This window comes from Bubalus kerabau, chromosome 18 (genome assembly GCF_029407905.1).
Source record: "Bubalus kerabau isolate K-KA32 ecotype Philippines breed swamp buffalo chromosome 18, PCC_UOA_SB_1v2, whole genome shotgun sequence".
Lineage (NCBI taxonomy): Eukaryota > Metazoa > Chordata > Mammalia > Artiodactyla > Bovidae > Bubalus > Bubalus kerabau.
The window spans coordinates 8,774,015-8,789,736 of record NC_073641.1 but is presented as its reverse complement, the minus strand read 5'-3'; the positions used below and the strand labels follow the sequence as shown (position 1 = coordinate 8,789,736).

The 15,722-nt window shown below is 44.7% G+C and overlaps 1 long non-coding RNA gene across 1 annotated transcript; it reads left to right on the top strand.

Moving 5' to 3' along the window:
• Positions 1-35: 35 nt before the first annotated feature.
• On the top strand, positions 36-972 carry LOC129633155 (uncharacterized). Its single transcript, XR_008704928.1, has 2 exons — positions 36-373; positions 755-972. It is a non-coding gene; the product is annotated as an uncharacterized LOC129633155 (long non-coding RNA).
• The last annotated feature ends 14,750 nt before the right edge of the window (positions 973-15,722 follow it).

The following is a 15,722-nucleotide window of genomic DNA, read 5'->3' as shown; positions in this document are numbered from 1 at the left end:
AGGAGGAAGGGGAGGAGAGCGTGTCGGGGGAGTTAATCGAGAGAGGAAGCGGGGGAGGGGGCTGTGGCAAGTAGAGAGAGAGACAAAGCGGATGCGAAATCTCAGCCACGAGCAGCTGCAACCTTCGGGAATCGCGAGTAAAACAAGTTTTCCTGGGTAGCTGTGTCTGCGTCTTGAGCAGAGTCCGGTGCTGAGGGACCTTTCTGGGGTGGGTGGGGACAGCGCGGCCCCCCCAGGTGTGCTCTCTGCGTTGCGGGAGCCGACGTGAGGCTCGGCGAAGAGACAACGGGCGAGACGGGTGTTAGTGGTTCGCGCCCTGGGCGCACACAGCCTGCCCGCTGGGCGAGATACCTGGAAAGAGGACAGTGGCGAGGTATGAACACAATTTTGGACACTGTAGGCACTCCGCAGGTTGGGCAAAGCCAGGCTGTAGGGCTTCTCTGTAGGGCTTCTCTGTAGGGCACGGGACCAGAAGGACTCGAGCCCCGAGCGCTTCCTGCCCCCACGTACTACCCCCCCGCACCCACCCACCGCGGGTACGGCACCCGCGGCCGGAATCTGCCCCACGCCGCCCTGGGCAGCAGCAGCCGGGCGCTGTCCGGCGGAGCGCGCACCACGTGCTTTGCAGCCAATCGCCGTGGCCGCTTCATTCAAAACGAACTGCTCCAAGGAGTGGCCACGCCGCCACCTCTCCGTAGTGATAAACCTTTAATCGCCTCCTCAGACCCGGCCCTTTCCTGTCTTTTATCTCCAGGTTGTGTTAGGTAGGAGTTCAGCAGAGAAATGGTTCAGCCTATACACGTTTGAAGCGCCGCGTGCCACGAAGAGGAAAAGTGATCAGAAAATCTCGAACGGCAATCACTATTTATGAAACCCATTTTTGATCTTTGTACCAAGGGCTTATCTTTCCACGGGGAGCTGAAATGCCTGTTTTTATTGGCCATTTATAATAAAGTATATGAATGAACTGTAGAGATTACCGGTCCAGCCCCCCGCCCTTTTTTTTACGGATTGGGAATCTGAGGCCCAGGGAGATCTGAAGTGAACTGTCCAGCTCGAGGACACACGGCTACTTGCAATGGCTAGAGTGGAGATCCTCACTTCCCAGCTTTCTTTTAAATATTAGACGCAGAAATGGTTTAACAGGCAGAGGAGGCTCCCCCCGGCGAGCCCAGAATCCAGAGACTAGAAATCAAGGCCCTCTAGGTCCTTTAACCCCACTTTCCTTTAACCACGGTCCCTCCAGGTATTCGCGCTGAGAAATTTCGCTCCTTGCAAACAAAGGAAGACAGTGCCCTCTGAAGTCCTTTGTTCGCATTAACTCGTCAGCTTCACCACGAGCCTTTACAGATCTGCTTCATATTTTAACTTATTATGCAGAGTCGAGGCTCCAGACTGCTCCACAAAGCCAGAGAGGCCAGATCGGTTACCGGTCAGACCCACGTGCAGGGGGTCTACCAGCTGCAAGGTAAAGAGACCTGGTATGTTGCGAGCCGACCCCTGGTTCCTAAAGATGTGGATAAAAATCAGCGAAGACAGAGAAAGGCCGCAGATATTGGAGATAGGTGCTGAAAAGCCGAGAGGTAAACGTGTTGTATTGCACAGATGTCTTTTAAAAAAACATGTTTTCTTAGCCTGCGGCAAGGTGTGGGGGAAGGTAATCAGTGCAGCCTCTGGAGGCACCTCCTCCTAGCGCTTTATCTCTCTGGACTGCGGGTCAAAAACAAGCAGGTTGGTTCTGAAGACCAAATGTTAATAATATCTGCCCTGGAAGGTGGGACTGGGGTGGGGGCTGGTATTCTGTGTAAGAGATTATATACTTTTTCTCATTAAAGAGAAGTATTTCCTTCTTATTTCAGTTACTTACCAAATCTACTGGGACCTGTACCTAGATGACCCTGCCTAGGAATAACACATGTCCTCAGTTCATTTGGTTGGCTGGAGATTTTGCCACAGGAAGCCGCTGAGCTAAGAACAGGCCATCTGTTTCTGTTGCGTCTTTACCACTCAGAAAATGCAGAGTGTCCTTAAACAGGGGGTGGGGGGACAGCAAAGTTTACATGTCTTTGCAAATAGCTCAGCAGGCAGGACTGAGAAAAGAGAGAACTCCATCTGGCCATTCTGTCATCCACCCATGCGGTTTTCCTGTATCTTTTCTACCTAACGTGGCCACCTTTCCACACTTGAAGAAAAGAGAAGGGGAAAAAAAGTTGTGGTCTGGAAAATCTTGAACGTATTTAGTGACTGTATACATTCACTTCATCTGCCTTAGGGAGATAAGCAGCATGGAGGAAGGGAAAAGAAATTACTTATTCTATGGGTTATAAAAACTGGAAGACAAGTGACCTACAAACCGTACACTGGTTTGCTTGAGCCGATGCATGGTAAGTTTTCAGGCCTATAGGCAGTTTCTAATGTTTACTTCACAGCTGAAAGTGATTTGGCAATTTAGGATCACAGCCATTCAAACTGTTATTCCTCCAGCGTCTCTCAGCCAGTCCTAAAGGTAGTTCTTATCACTTCACTTACTGGAAGAAAAGATGAGCAAGTCTTGTATTTATACAGGAAGAACTCTCTAGATAGACTTGTGATCAAACCGGATGACATAGACTTCGGAGATATGAGTCATAAACATCTTGGGAAACTCTACAGACTTCCCTGTGGTACAATGGCTACCACCTCCCTCAAGATGTCAGGCCGGTCCCCTGGGCCCCTGGGAGCTGGTCTTCGCCTCTGCCTTGTGACACCAAACCAAGGTCTCGTTTTTAATGCTATTAGGAAGCTGTGCCAAGCCTTTGGCCTTGTTATCTCCCTTAACAATGTTATTTTGTTAGGCTGCAAAATAAGCAGCATGGGGTTAAATGTATTAGCTGCCTTCAAACCTAATTTATCTTCATTCCATCCTAATTTACACTTGGGCTGAATTAATGAGAATGATTTAATTAACACCCTGCGACCATAGTACCAGGAACAGGACAGCTCAGGGGATTAGACCAAGCAGTGGGCTAAGCAGCTGCCGTCCTGCCTCCTGTGGTCCCCTGAAAGCCCCACCCGCCTTTCAGGCACACTGCATGCCCGTCTTCCAAAAGTGCCCTCTTTGTTCTTCGCTCCTCTTTTTAAGTGTGTGAAAGGAGGATGGCATGGCTTTCCTTCCTCGTGTGGTTTGTGAGATAGGCTTGTGAAGTCAGTGTGGCCTGGAGCCCTGACAGAGGTTTGTGCTCTTCCTCCCCGAGTGTCAGATTCTCTCTGGAAGTGAACACCCAGCCAGAGGTGACGTGCCACACCTCCCATCCCTCCCCTGGCCCAGCGTGGGTCACGTGAGCGCAAGCATGCGTGTGTCCTGGGCTCAGCACCTGTGGGAGGAAAGAGAGGGCAGGAGGATGGGCCGGGAGAGAAGCTGAGCTGGGATGCAGCCTCGGTCAGAAATGACGCCGTGGAGCTGTCCCCAGGCAAGCTGAGAAGGCCAGGCTGTAGACGGCTGTATTGCCAGTTGCTGAAGGCAGGCTGCCCAGGAGGGGGGGCCGTGGCATGCTCATGTTCCCCAGAGGCCGTTCTGAGGGCTGTGGTAGAGCCCCCAGGGCCAGGCAAGACGTCCTTCATTCTCCAAGGAGATTCTGAGGCGCTCAGTGCAGTGCCTGCTTCAACTCTTCACCCTCACACACAGACACGAGCCTACAAACCTACAGAAGTGAGGCTTCAGTTCCTACCAGCAATACTCTTCAATAAAAGGGAGAATTTATTTTTGACTATTGATTAGAAAGACAAGCATAGGAAAAAAGTAAAGTAATCAATGCAAGAAGTCATCAGCATTGTTCAAGTCAGTTATTTGTCTCCCTGGGAAGAAACAAGAGGTCTAAACTGATAGTTGTCTAAATTTTGGTTTACCACCTGCTGCATTTATATCTTTTTAACTGTATTTGCATTAAACATGTCATGATAAACTTTGAGAGTATTCTTAGAATTGGATCCAAATTGGCATGGTCATATCATAAGTTTTTACTTGTTTCCTGAAAGCTTCTGTTGGAGAAGAAATGGCAACCCACTCCAGTATTCTTGCCCAGAGAACTCCATGGACAGAGGAGCCTGGTGGGCTACAGTCCATGGGGTCATGAAGAGTTGGACACGACTGTGTGACTTTAGCACACGAAGCCATTATATGTGTGACTACTTTATGTGTATTTTGTGAATTAAGTTGGATTATAGTGTGACTTTTTAATTTCCAATTCCAATTGCTCGCTGCTGCTGTGTAGGAATACAGGGGACTTGTGTATAATGATGTCTGATGGAAAGCCGTGTGTGGCTGTATTTGTGACCTTTCGGTGCTGAGCACCACCATGGGACTGCACGCCTCTCTTCAGGGTTAGAGCTGGGGAATTCATTCTTTCTATGAGACTCACTTTCCACATCCCCAAGTGACATGGCAAGTGGTAGTTTATTGACTGCTTACAGGACTGCAGAGGGACACATTTGAGGCACTTTTGCTTGGTATTTCTCCATAAGGTCCCAGTCATTAGTAAATCAAGCCATTCAGACTTGTTACTTCTATTGCTGCTGCTGCTGCTGCTAAGTCGCTTCAGTCGTGTCCGACTCTGTGCGACCCCATAGACGGCAGCCCACCAGGCTCCCCCGTCCCTGGGATTCTCCAGGCAAGAACACTGGAGTGGGTTGCCATTTCCTTCTCCAATGCATGAAAGTGAAAAAATAAAGTGCAGTTGTTCAGTCATGTCCGACTCCTAGTGACCCCATGGACTGCAGCCCACCAGGCCCCTCCGTCCATGGGATTTGGCAGGCAAGAGTACTGGAGTAGGGTGCCATTGCCTTCTCTGACTTCTATTGCAGGGCCATTTAAAACAAAGATCTTCACAACCTGTGGTGGGTTATTGATTTTAGGGTCAAGCTTTAAAAGCTGCATTTATTATTTTCTCTCTGATCACAAAAGCACTATATGGTAGAAGGTTGGGGAAAAAACAGAAAAGTAAAAGAAAAAATTAGAGATAATGACACTTAGCATTTAAATTCTAGTCTTTCTGTATCCACATGGTATTTTATTTTTGGCAGTTAATTGGTTAAGGCAGAGACTCTGGAACCAAGCTGGAGTTCCTGCTTTGACATTTACCAGCGAGGTGTTTGGAGGCCAAGTATTGTAATACCTGGGTGCCTTAGCTTCCCAGGTTGCAATATGAGCTAATAACAGTGCCTGGCTCAGAGGGTTGTTTGGCTCCTTAATAAATTAGCATATGTAAAGTGAATAGAATAGAGCCCGGCTAGTGGTAAGTGCTATATAATGGCTCCTTTTATGATTCTGTAGTCAACTGTTTGAGAATGATATTCCTACAACCCCATAGTTTTTTCCTAGGAATTCTCCTAATAAAGACTTGAATCCTTATCAAAGCTGCTATTAATATTTCTACAACCTGCCCAATAGCACTGGATTAAAGGACATTTCCAGTCTTGAATTAATTTATTAATACATACGATTTTGGAGTGTTTATCTGAGGCTGTGCTTCTCTCAAACCCAACTTGTGCAAGAAACACTCAAATTCATGGGAGTCACCGCTGCTTCCTTCCACCTCTTACTGACACTTTCTTCTTTTTGTCCTGATTGTTCTTCTGTTGATGATGGAGAAACAATTCTTCACCTTCCATCATCTTAAAAACTAAGCAGATGAAAGGGGAAAGTATTTAAGAAATCATATTTTTTTAAAAGCAGTATTTAGAAGGCAGCAGGCCAAAAACAGTGCATAAATGAATCACAGCCCTGCTTCTTCCTGCCCTGAGGTTCTGGTAGAGGACCCTAGGTAAAAGCTCACTCCTATCTGTCAGAATCACACCAGGACGTCTGCAGGGCGAGGCCTTTCACAGCCCAGGGGCATCTGAAACCATTTTCCTTTGCTTCTCCATAATTTTTGAGTGTCCCAAGGCCCCTGGATCTAAACTCTTAATTTGTCCTAAGTAATTACATTGAAGAATTGACCGTTGTTCCAAGCAGTGAAAATGAAGGTTTTCTTTGGCCTATAGGCTTTGCTACAGGGCAAGATGCCAGGTCTGAGCATGTCTGGGCATGAAAAAGGGGCCAGAAGAAGGGACCTTTGTGGTCCATGAGCTCCTACCTTTGAATGAATGAATATTAAGAGGATTTTATGGCATACTGTGAGCACACACTTGACTCAGACCAGAGTCTGAAATCAGGAAGCTACAAGTCAGAATAAAGACAGAATGAACAAGAAGAGAGAGATGCTGGTGAGTGTGTTGTCTTTAAGTTCTTGTAACTGTTTCTCCTCATGATTTTGAAAATACAGCCTGAACAAGGATATACTCAGCTATTAAAAAGAATGCATTTGAATCAGTTCTAATGAGGTGGATGAAACTGGAGCCTATTATACAGAGTGAAGTAAGTCAGAAAGAAAAACACCAATACAGTATATTAACACATATATATGGAATTTAGAAAGATGTAAACAATGACCCTATATGCGAGACAGCAAAAGAGACACAGATGTAAAGAACAGACTTTTGGACTCTGTGGGAGAAGGCAGGGGTGATTTGAGGATGATTTGAGAGAATAGCATTGAAACATGTATATTATCATATGTGAAACAGATCGCCAGTCCAGGTTCGACGCATGAGATAGGTTGCTTGGGGCTGGTGCACTGGCATGAACCTGAGGGATGGGATGGGGAGGGAGGTGGGAGGGGGGTTCAGGATGGGGAACACATGTACACCCATGGCTGATTCATGTCAATGTAAGACAAAAACTACCACAATATTGTAAGGTAAGTAACCTCCAATTAAGGTAAATTAGAAAAAATAAAGTCACAAGGTTCCCCTAGAAACATAAATCACTTTTGAAAACAGTCCTAAAATCCTAAATAAAGTTGGAAGACTTGCTATTTCTTGATCTGAAGATATTTGGAAATACTGTAATATCAGGAAGAAATGAGGACTTTTAAAAAAGTATATATATTCAAGTAGTTCTAAATCAGTTTTCTTACCTGCAATTATCTGAAAAGTTGTGGTTTTATTCATTCATTTGTCCACTCATTCAGTCATTCATCCAGCCAATATTTACTTACAGGCATCATATTGATACTTAAAGCTGGGGAGGTCCCCAGTTCCATTTTATCTAGCCTTCTACTGTGATTTTACACTGTGTAGGCTTGGCTTGCCATCAATGTCCTCGTATTTGCATTTCGAATGTGTCTCTTTCCCAAGCTGACACCACAGAAAAAGTCATATAAAGAAACTTGAAAGAAATAAGCAGGAAAGAACATAAACACAGGCAGAAAAGGAGCTCAATTTCTGTCACCCTGATTGCTGTTGGTTTAGAAGAAAACCAAGAGAAGGCAGAGCGCCTGGGCTGTGAACTGGTGGTCTTCAATTGCCATTTTTCACCCAAGGATTATAAATAAAGCCTTTATTGCCTCATTAAAAACTGGCCTATTAAAAATGGTTAAGTGGCTCAGAATGGCACTAGCCCAGAAAGGAAATGGGAAACCTCACAGGCAGGAGGTGAGAGGCAACGCTGCACCTCCTTAATTTTCATAAGGGCTTCTGTTTTCAAGAGGCTCTGAGTTTTGCCACAATGCAAGGAAACATCTCGGGCCCCCAGAACTGTGCATCAGTTTCTTCTGCACCTTTTGTGGGTCACTTGCCCCAAATCAGCAGGAGCAGCAAGTTACACTCGGATGTTTCTGACTGATGGTGTTCCAGGCAGATTCTCAATCAGTTTCATCAGCATAAATTTTCTCTGTCTCACTTGTGTATTTTAACTTTTTATTTTGTATCAAAGCATAGCTGATTAACAATGTTGTGATAGTTCCAGGTAGACAGCGCAAGGCCTCAGAGGCATACATATACATGGATCCATTCTTCCCCAGACTCCCTTTCCACCTGGTCTGCCACATAACACAGCAGAGTTCCCTGTGCTGCACAGTAGGTCCTTGTTGCTTATCTGTTACAAACTAGTCACTGGTATCTTTTTAAAATGCCATATACAATGTTGCATAAGTTAAACAAGTTAAAACTTTAAGAATTATCTCAATATTTTCTGTATATATTTTTCTGCTACAGACAAAATTTGTTTTTTTCCCCCTTCCTGGTTACATAAGAAAGGAAACTGCCATCCTGAACAAAGCCACGAATGGGACACTGCAGTGCGGGACAGAGCAGCGGTGGGGGGAGGGGGTGGGCCCACAGTGCGGAACTGGGATGAAGCAACAGTGCCCTCTTCTGACTACAATGAGGAATCACACAAAATTCAAGATGCTCGGACCCTAGAGATCTGCTTTAGGACGCGGTGCCGCTGGGTAACAGTAGTGCTCTGTGTACTTGAAATTTTGCCAGGAGGGTAGGTCTTATATTAAGTGTTCTTATCACAAAATTTTAATCATAATGAGGACAGGAGGAAACTTGTAGGTGATAGATAAGTTCATGGCTTAGATTGCCATGATGGTTTCACGGATATAGACTTACTCCCAGATTCATCAAGTTGTATATGTTAAAAATGTACAGCTTTTTGGAACATATTTGAGTCAGTTCTAATGAAGTGGATGAACCTAGAGCCTATTATACAGGGTGAAATAAATCAGAAAGAGAAAAACAAATACCGTATATTAACACATACATATGGAATCTAGAAAGACAGTACTAATGAACCTATTTACTGGGCAGCAGTGAAGAGGCAGACATAAAGAACAGACTTATGGACACAGCTAGGGGAGGGAGGAAGGAGAAGGTGAGATGGATGGAGAGAGAAGCATGGAAACATCTTCCCAACCCAGGGATCAAACTCAGGTCTCCTGCATTGCAGGCAGCTTCTTTACTAACTGAGCCACCAGGGATTTTGGAGTCCCCCCAAAAATAAAATCTGTCACTAATTCCAGTTCTTCCCCTTCTATTTCCCAGGTGACTTGAGGTAAAGAACCTGCCTGCCAATGCAAGAGACAGAAGAGATGTGGGTTCGATCCCTGGGTCAGGAAGATCCCCTGGAGAGGGCACGGCAATCCACTCCAGTATTCTTGCCTGGAAAATCCCATGGACAGAAGACCCTGGCTTTAGCCCATAGTGTCGCAAAGAGTCAGACACGACTGAAGCAACTTTCACACATTGGCCCTGAAAGGATGGGGCTGGATGCCATGATCTCAGTTTTTTGAATGCTGAGTTTTAAGCGAGCTTTTTCACTCTCCTCTTTCACCCTCATCAAGAGGCTCTTTAGTTCCTCTTCACTTTCTGCCATTAGAGTGGTATTTTATCTTCAGTTCAGTTCAGTGGCTCAGTCGTGTCTTGACTCTGTGATCCCGTGGACTGCAGCACGCCAGGCTTCCCTGTCCATCACCAACTCCTGGAGCCTACTCAAACTCATGTCCATTGCGTCAGTGATACCATCCAACCATCTCATCCTCTGTCGTCCCCTTCTCCTCCCGCCCTCAATCTTTCCCAGCATCAGGGTCTTTTCCAATGAGTCTGTTCTTCACATCAGGTGGCCAAAGTACTGGAGTTTGAGCTTCAGCATCAGTCCTTCCAATGAATATTCAGGACTGATTTCCTTTAGGATGAACTGGTTGGATCTCCTTGCAGTCCAAGGGACTCTCAAGAGTCTTCTCTAACATCACAGTTCAAAAGCATCAATTCTTCAGTGCTTAGCTTTCTTTATAGTCCAACTCTCACATCCATTCATGACTACTGGAAAAACCATAGCTTTGACTAGATGGACCTTTGTTGGTAAAGTAATATCTCTGTTTTTTAATATGCTGTCTAGCTTTGTCATAGCTTTTCTTTCAAGGAGCAAGCATCTTTTAATATCATGGCTGCAGTCACCATCTGCAGTGATTTTGGAGCCCCAAAAATTAAGTCTCTCACTGTTTCCATTGTTTCCCCATCTATTTCCCATGAAGTGATGGGACCAGATGCCATGATCTTAGTTTTCTGAATGTTGAGTTTTAAGCCAACTTTTTCACTGTCCTCTTTCACTTTCATCAAGAGGCTCTTTAGTTCTTCTCTTTCTGCCATAAGGGTGGCGTCATCTGCATATCTGAGGTTATTGATATTTCTCCCAGCGATCTTGATTCCAGCTTGTGCTTCATCCAGCCCAGCACTTGGCATGACGTACTCTGCAGGGTGACAATATACAGCCTTGATGTACTCCTTTCCCGACTTGGAACCAGTCTATTGTTCCATGTCCAGTTCTAACTGTTGCTTCTTGACCTACATACAGATTTTTCAGGAGGCAGGTAAGGTGGTGGTCTGATAGTCTCATCTCCTGAAGAATTTTCCACAGTTTGTTGTGATCCACACAGTCAAAGGCTTTGGCATAGTCAATAAAGCAGAAGTAGATGTTTTTCTGGAACTCTTGCTTTTTCAATGATCCAGCGGATATTGGCAATTTGATCTCTGGTTCCTCTGCCTTTTCTAAATCCAGCTTGAACATCTGGAAGTTCACAGTTCATGTACTGTTGAAGCCTGGCTTGGAGAATTTTGAGCATTACTTTGCTAGCATGTGAAAGAGTGCAATTTTTCAGTTAGCTTAAACACTCTTTGGCATTGCCTTTCTCTGGGATTGGAGTGAAAACTGACCTTTTCCAGTCCTGTGGCCACTACTAGTTTTCTGGATTTTCTGGCATATTGAGTGCAGCACTTTCACAGCAGCATCTTTCAGGATTTGAAATAGCTCAACTGGAATTCCATCACCTCCACTAGCTTTGTTCGCAGTGATGCTTCCTAAGGCCCACTTTGACTTTGCTTTCCAGAATGTCTGGCTCTAGGTGAGTGATCACACCACTGTGATTATCTGGGTCATGAAGATCATTTTTTATAGTTCTTCTGTGTATTCTTGCCACCTCTTCTTAATATCTTCTTCTTCTTGTGCTAAAGACTACACACACCCATCTTATTTAATCCCTGCAATGACCCTAAGAGACTGAAGGTCTCCAGAACCCAAGGTTGGTTTCATCCCAGTAGAGTTGTGTTCCTAACCACTGACCCACCCTGCCTCCTCTACTCTCCTAATTAGCTTGGGCCCCTGCTTTTCTATCCCCTGGAAGGCCAGATTTGGACCCCTGGTATATATACTTGAATTTACAAGAGAAGGAAAAGAAGTGAATTGTTTGGTTTTCTTTGCTTCACCTTGACAGGTCTGATAAGGATGTGACAAATGAAAAGCTAGAATCAACTGACTAAAATTACATTTTTTTCAATTATTCATTTTTACACTTTATCTATAGTTGATTAAACATGTTATCAGATCATTCATTCTGGCACACTATACCCACTAGAAATTGGTACATCAATTCACAAGCAAAATAATGTCCTAATCAAATTGCTTTTTAAAATGTAACTCAGACATAGTCTCTTAACTATGGAACGAAGCACTCTTTCTCCAACTGTGTGTATATTAAGTGGCTTCAGTCGTGTCTTACTCTTCACGATCCTATGGGCTGAAGCCTGCCAGGCTCCTCTGTCCATGGAATTCTTCAGGCAAGAATACCGGAGTGAATTGCCATGCCCTCCTCTGGGGGATCTTCCAAACCCAGGGATCAAACCCGAGTCTCTTATGTCTCATGCATTGGCAGGCAGGTTCTTTACCTCTAGTGCCTTGACACCAAATATTAAGGGTCACATACCTGTCTACTTCAATGTCTAAAATCCAAATGTCTGGTGGAGTTCTGCATGTCCTCCTGGAACAATCTGGAGAAAACATGCGGTGGAAAATAAAGGAGGCACCAAACTGCTCGGCTATATCCAGCAACTGTGAAATTGTGGTTAAAAACCTAGGATACATAGGTTATACTAAAGTTTGAATCTTCATATTGGACAGTGGTTTACTGATGGGAGGCTTCCCTTGTAGCTCAGTTGGTAAAGAATCTGCCTGCATTGCAGGAGACCTGAGTTTGATTCCTGGGTTGGGAAGTTCCCCTGGAGAAGGACATGGCAAAGGATGCTGTCAGTGAGGAGGCATGGATCCTTTGTTAGAATGTGATGGCGCTTGTCACTCCCCGAAGAAGCCAAACACAATAAAACCTCAATTGTCCAGAAGCCAAATCACTAGAATGATTAATAAAACTGAACTTCTAGAAGAAAGATGGTGAACACAAGAAAATATGTCCGTGTTGGAGCTTTTATTTTTATTTTTTTTAAGGCAAGTAACATCTACCTAAGCAACAAATCAGTAAGAGATATCTCAAATTGGGAAAGAAAGGTGAACAGTGTGAAGGCAATATTGACAGGCGTGAGGAATGGCTGAGGGACAGCTGCTTCTGGGAGTGTGCAGCGCTGCCCCCGGCTGCCTCTGCAGAGTGGGCTGCAGCTGGCGGGGTGAGGCCAGGGGGCTGCTGCCTTTCCTCTCGTCCTTCTCTGCGGGTTCTGCATCCACATGCCTTTACTACTTTTGTTAATGCTGCTGCTGCTGCTGCTGCTGCTAAGTCGCTTCAGTCGTGTCCGACTCTGTGTGACCCCATAGATGGCAGCCCACCAGGCTCCCCCATCCCTGGGATTCTCCAGGCAAGAACATTGGAGTGGGTTGCCATTTCCTTCTCCAATGCATGAAAGTGAAAAGTGAAAGCGAAGTCGCTCAGTCATGTCCAACTCTTCGAGACTCCAGGGACTGCAGCCTACCAGGCTCCTCCATCCGTGGGATTTTCCAGGCAAGAGTACTGGAGTGGGGTGCCATTGCCTTCTCCGTTGTTAATGTTAGGAATTTTTGAAAGTAAACAATAAAAATTAAAATGTTATTTATTTACTCCTTAAAGTTTTTTTTTTTAATATGGACTGTTTTTAAGGTCTGCATTGACTTTATTACAGTGTTCCCCCTGTTCTATGCTTTTGCCATTGGCCACAAAGCACATGGGATCCCAGCTCTCTGACCAGGGATCAAACCTGGACCACCACCACCTCCACCACTACCCCTGCCTCTCCCAGCATGGGAAGGCGAAGTCCCAATCACTGGACCTCCAGGGAAGTTCCCAAAGTGTTATTAAAAACAAAAAATATCTGCAGAAACCAACCCAGTATTATAATTCTCCTTCAACTAAAAATAAGAAAGTTGGGCTTCCTGGTGTTCCCATGGTTAAGAATCTGCCTTGCAGTGCAAGGGACACCAGTTAGAGCCCTGGTCCAGGAAGATCCCACCTGCCACAGGCACCACAGCTCCTGAGCCCACGCACCCTGAGAGCCCGGGCTCTGCAACAAGGGAAACCACCACAATGAGAAGCCCGCCCGCTGTGACAAAGCATAGAGCCTGCTCTCTGAAACTAGAGAAACTGGAGAAAGCCCAAGTACAGCAACAAACACCCACCACAGCCAACAAATAAATAAATAAATAAATCTCAAAAAAAAAAAAAAACCCACACATCTCCCACATCAAAAGTAAATAAATAAGAGGAAAAGAATATCCATTTATTATTTCACAGTGTGTCAGAAGTGCCAGCATAGAGTGGCTCCCTATTTCCTATGCTCAGAGGCTCCTGTAGCTGAAGTCCTGGTTCAGACAGCCTGAACTCTTATCAAGGGGCTCTGAGGAAGATTTTGTTTCCAAACTCATTTCAGGTTGTTGAAAGAGTTCAGTTCCTTGAGGTTGTAGGACTGTGGTCTCCATTTCCTTGATTCATAATCCTCTTCATCTTCAAGCCACTGATGGTACATCAAATGCTTCTCCCAAACCTCTGTTTCCCTCCTCTGTCTGCCTTCTCTGCTTTTAAGGGCTCATATCATTTCATTGGATCCACCTGAATAATACAAGATAACCTCCCTGTCTTAAGGTCAGTTAATTAGTAACCTTGATTATATCTACAATGTCCCTTTTGCTACAGTTCAGTTCAGTTGCTCAGTCATGTCCAGCTCTTTGCAACTCCATGGACTGCAGCACACCAGGTTTCCCTGTCGTTCACCAACTCCCAGAGCTTCTTAAATTCATGTCCATTGAGTTGGTAATGCCATCCAACCATCTCATCCTCTGTCATCCCCTTCTCCTCCTGCCTTCAATCTTTCCCAGCATCAGGGTCTTTTCCAATGAGTCTGTTCTTCGCATCAGGTGGCCAAAGTATTGGAGCCTCAGCATCAGTCCTTCCAATAAATATTCAGGACTGATTTCCTTTAGGATGGACTGGTTGGATCTCCTTGCAGTCCAAGGGACTCTCAAGAGTCTTCTCCAACACCACAATTCAAAAGCATCAGTTCTTCGGCGCTCAGCTTTCTTTATAGTCCAACTCTCACATCCATACATGACTACTAGAAAAACCATAGTCTGGACTAGATGGACCTTTGTTGGCAAAGTAATGTCTCTGCTTTTTAATATGCTGTCTATGTTGTCTTTTGCTACACAATACAATATAACCATGAGCATTACAACAGAGGGCAGAGGTCCTGGGGGCCAAAATTCTGCCAGCCACACAAGCTTAAATATTGAGATTAAAATCAGCAGTTCTTGGAAATGGATGAAGGCACAATAATTATATTCTTCTTCCTTGACAGATGCAAGTGGAGAGAAGTTACAGCCCAATATCGGGTTAACAAGCTACTGTTCTTTGTCAGCCGGTATCATCAGATGCTCTGCAGGTCTGACCCATAACCATGAGTAATGGGAACTGGATGAGAGCAAGAGTGTGCTGACCTCTAGTCCCAGACCTGGAGTTTGTTAAAAACAAGATGACAGACCCAAATGAAATCACTTATGCTAAGCCTCACATCTCCAAACTGAGACTTAATTATAGTTCCAACTCTCCTGCAGATGGAATCTTAAACCAGTCAGTCAGGAATGGCCTGATCAGCACTAGTTAGGTCATCTGCCTGATAGCCCTGTCATACCCTAAAGAAAAGTAACTTTGCAATAACCAACCTGCTTTTGGCCCTCTATAACTTGCTTATCCTTGCTTCCTTCTGCCTGTAAGAGTCTTCCATTCTGTACAGCTCCTTAGAGCTCCTTTCTGTCTGCTAGCTTGGATGCTGCTCAATTCAATTCAATTTCTGCTCAGATAAACTCTTAAATTTTTTAATATACCTCAGATTATTTTTTAACAAGCTCCTTGAGCAAGTCAGTCCATCTCTTGAGGCCCTGGTTTTCTCAAGAAAATTTGTAAAAGGAAGGAATTGAACCAATAGTTTATTCTTTTTTTAAAAAATGCTATTTTTAATACAATATAGAGTCAAAATAGAAATGGCATCTTCTTTTTAAATTATAGAATGTTTGGACCATTTAAAATTATTTTCATAAAGCAATGCAAGATTCTCAGGCGTCAAATAAGAAGACCATTCATAGAGAACTGCAGTTCTTAGTGTTTTGTGCTTTATTATCTTCAAATGTCCTTGGCAAACTAGATATTCTAGTTGGTTCTGCTGTTTAGTTGCTAAGTCATGTCTGACTCTTTGCAACCCCATGGACTGTAGCATGCCAGGCTCCTCAGTCCATGGGATTTCCCAGGCAAGAATACTGGAGTGGGTTGCTGTTTCCTCCTCCAGGGATATAGCATTGGCAGGTGTCTCCTGCTTGGCAGGTGGATTCTTTACTGCTGAGTCACCTGGGAAGTCCAGATATTCTAGTTATTGGGACAATTTGCTGATGAGAAACTGAGTCCAGGAGAGTAAACCCAGAATCACGGAGCTGTGAAGTGATGGTGTTGCAGCCTGCACATGGGTCCTTTCAGCCTCCACCAGATGACTTTTTTCTTTTCCTCATTGTGTGTCTACTCCCTAACCCAGTGCACAGTAGTAAAACAACTAATATTTTTAGAATG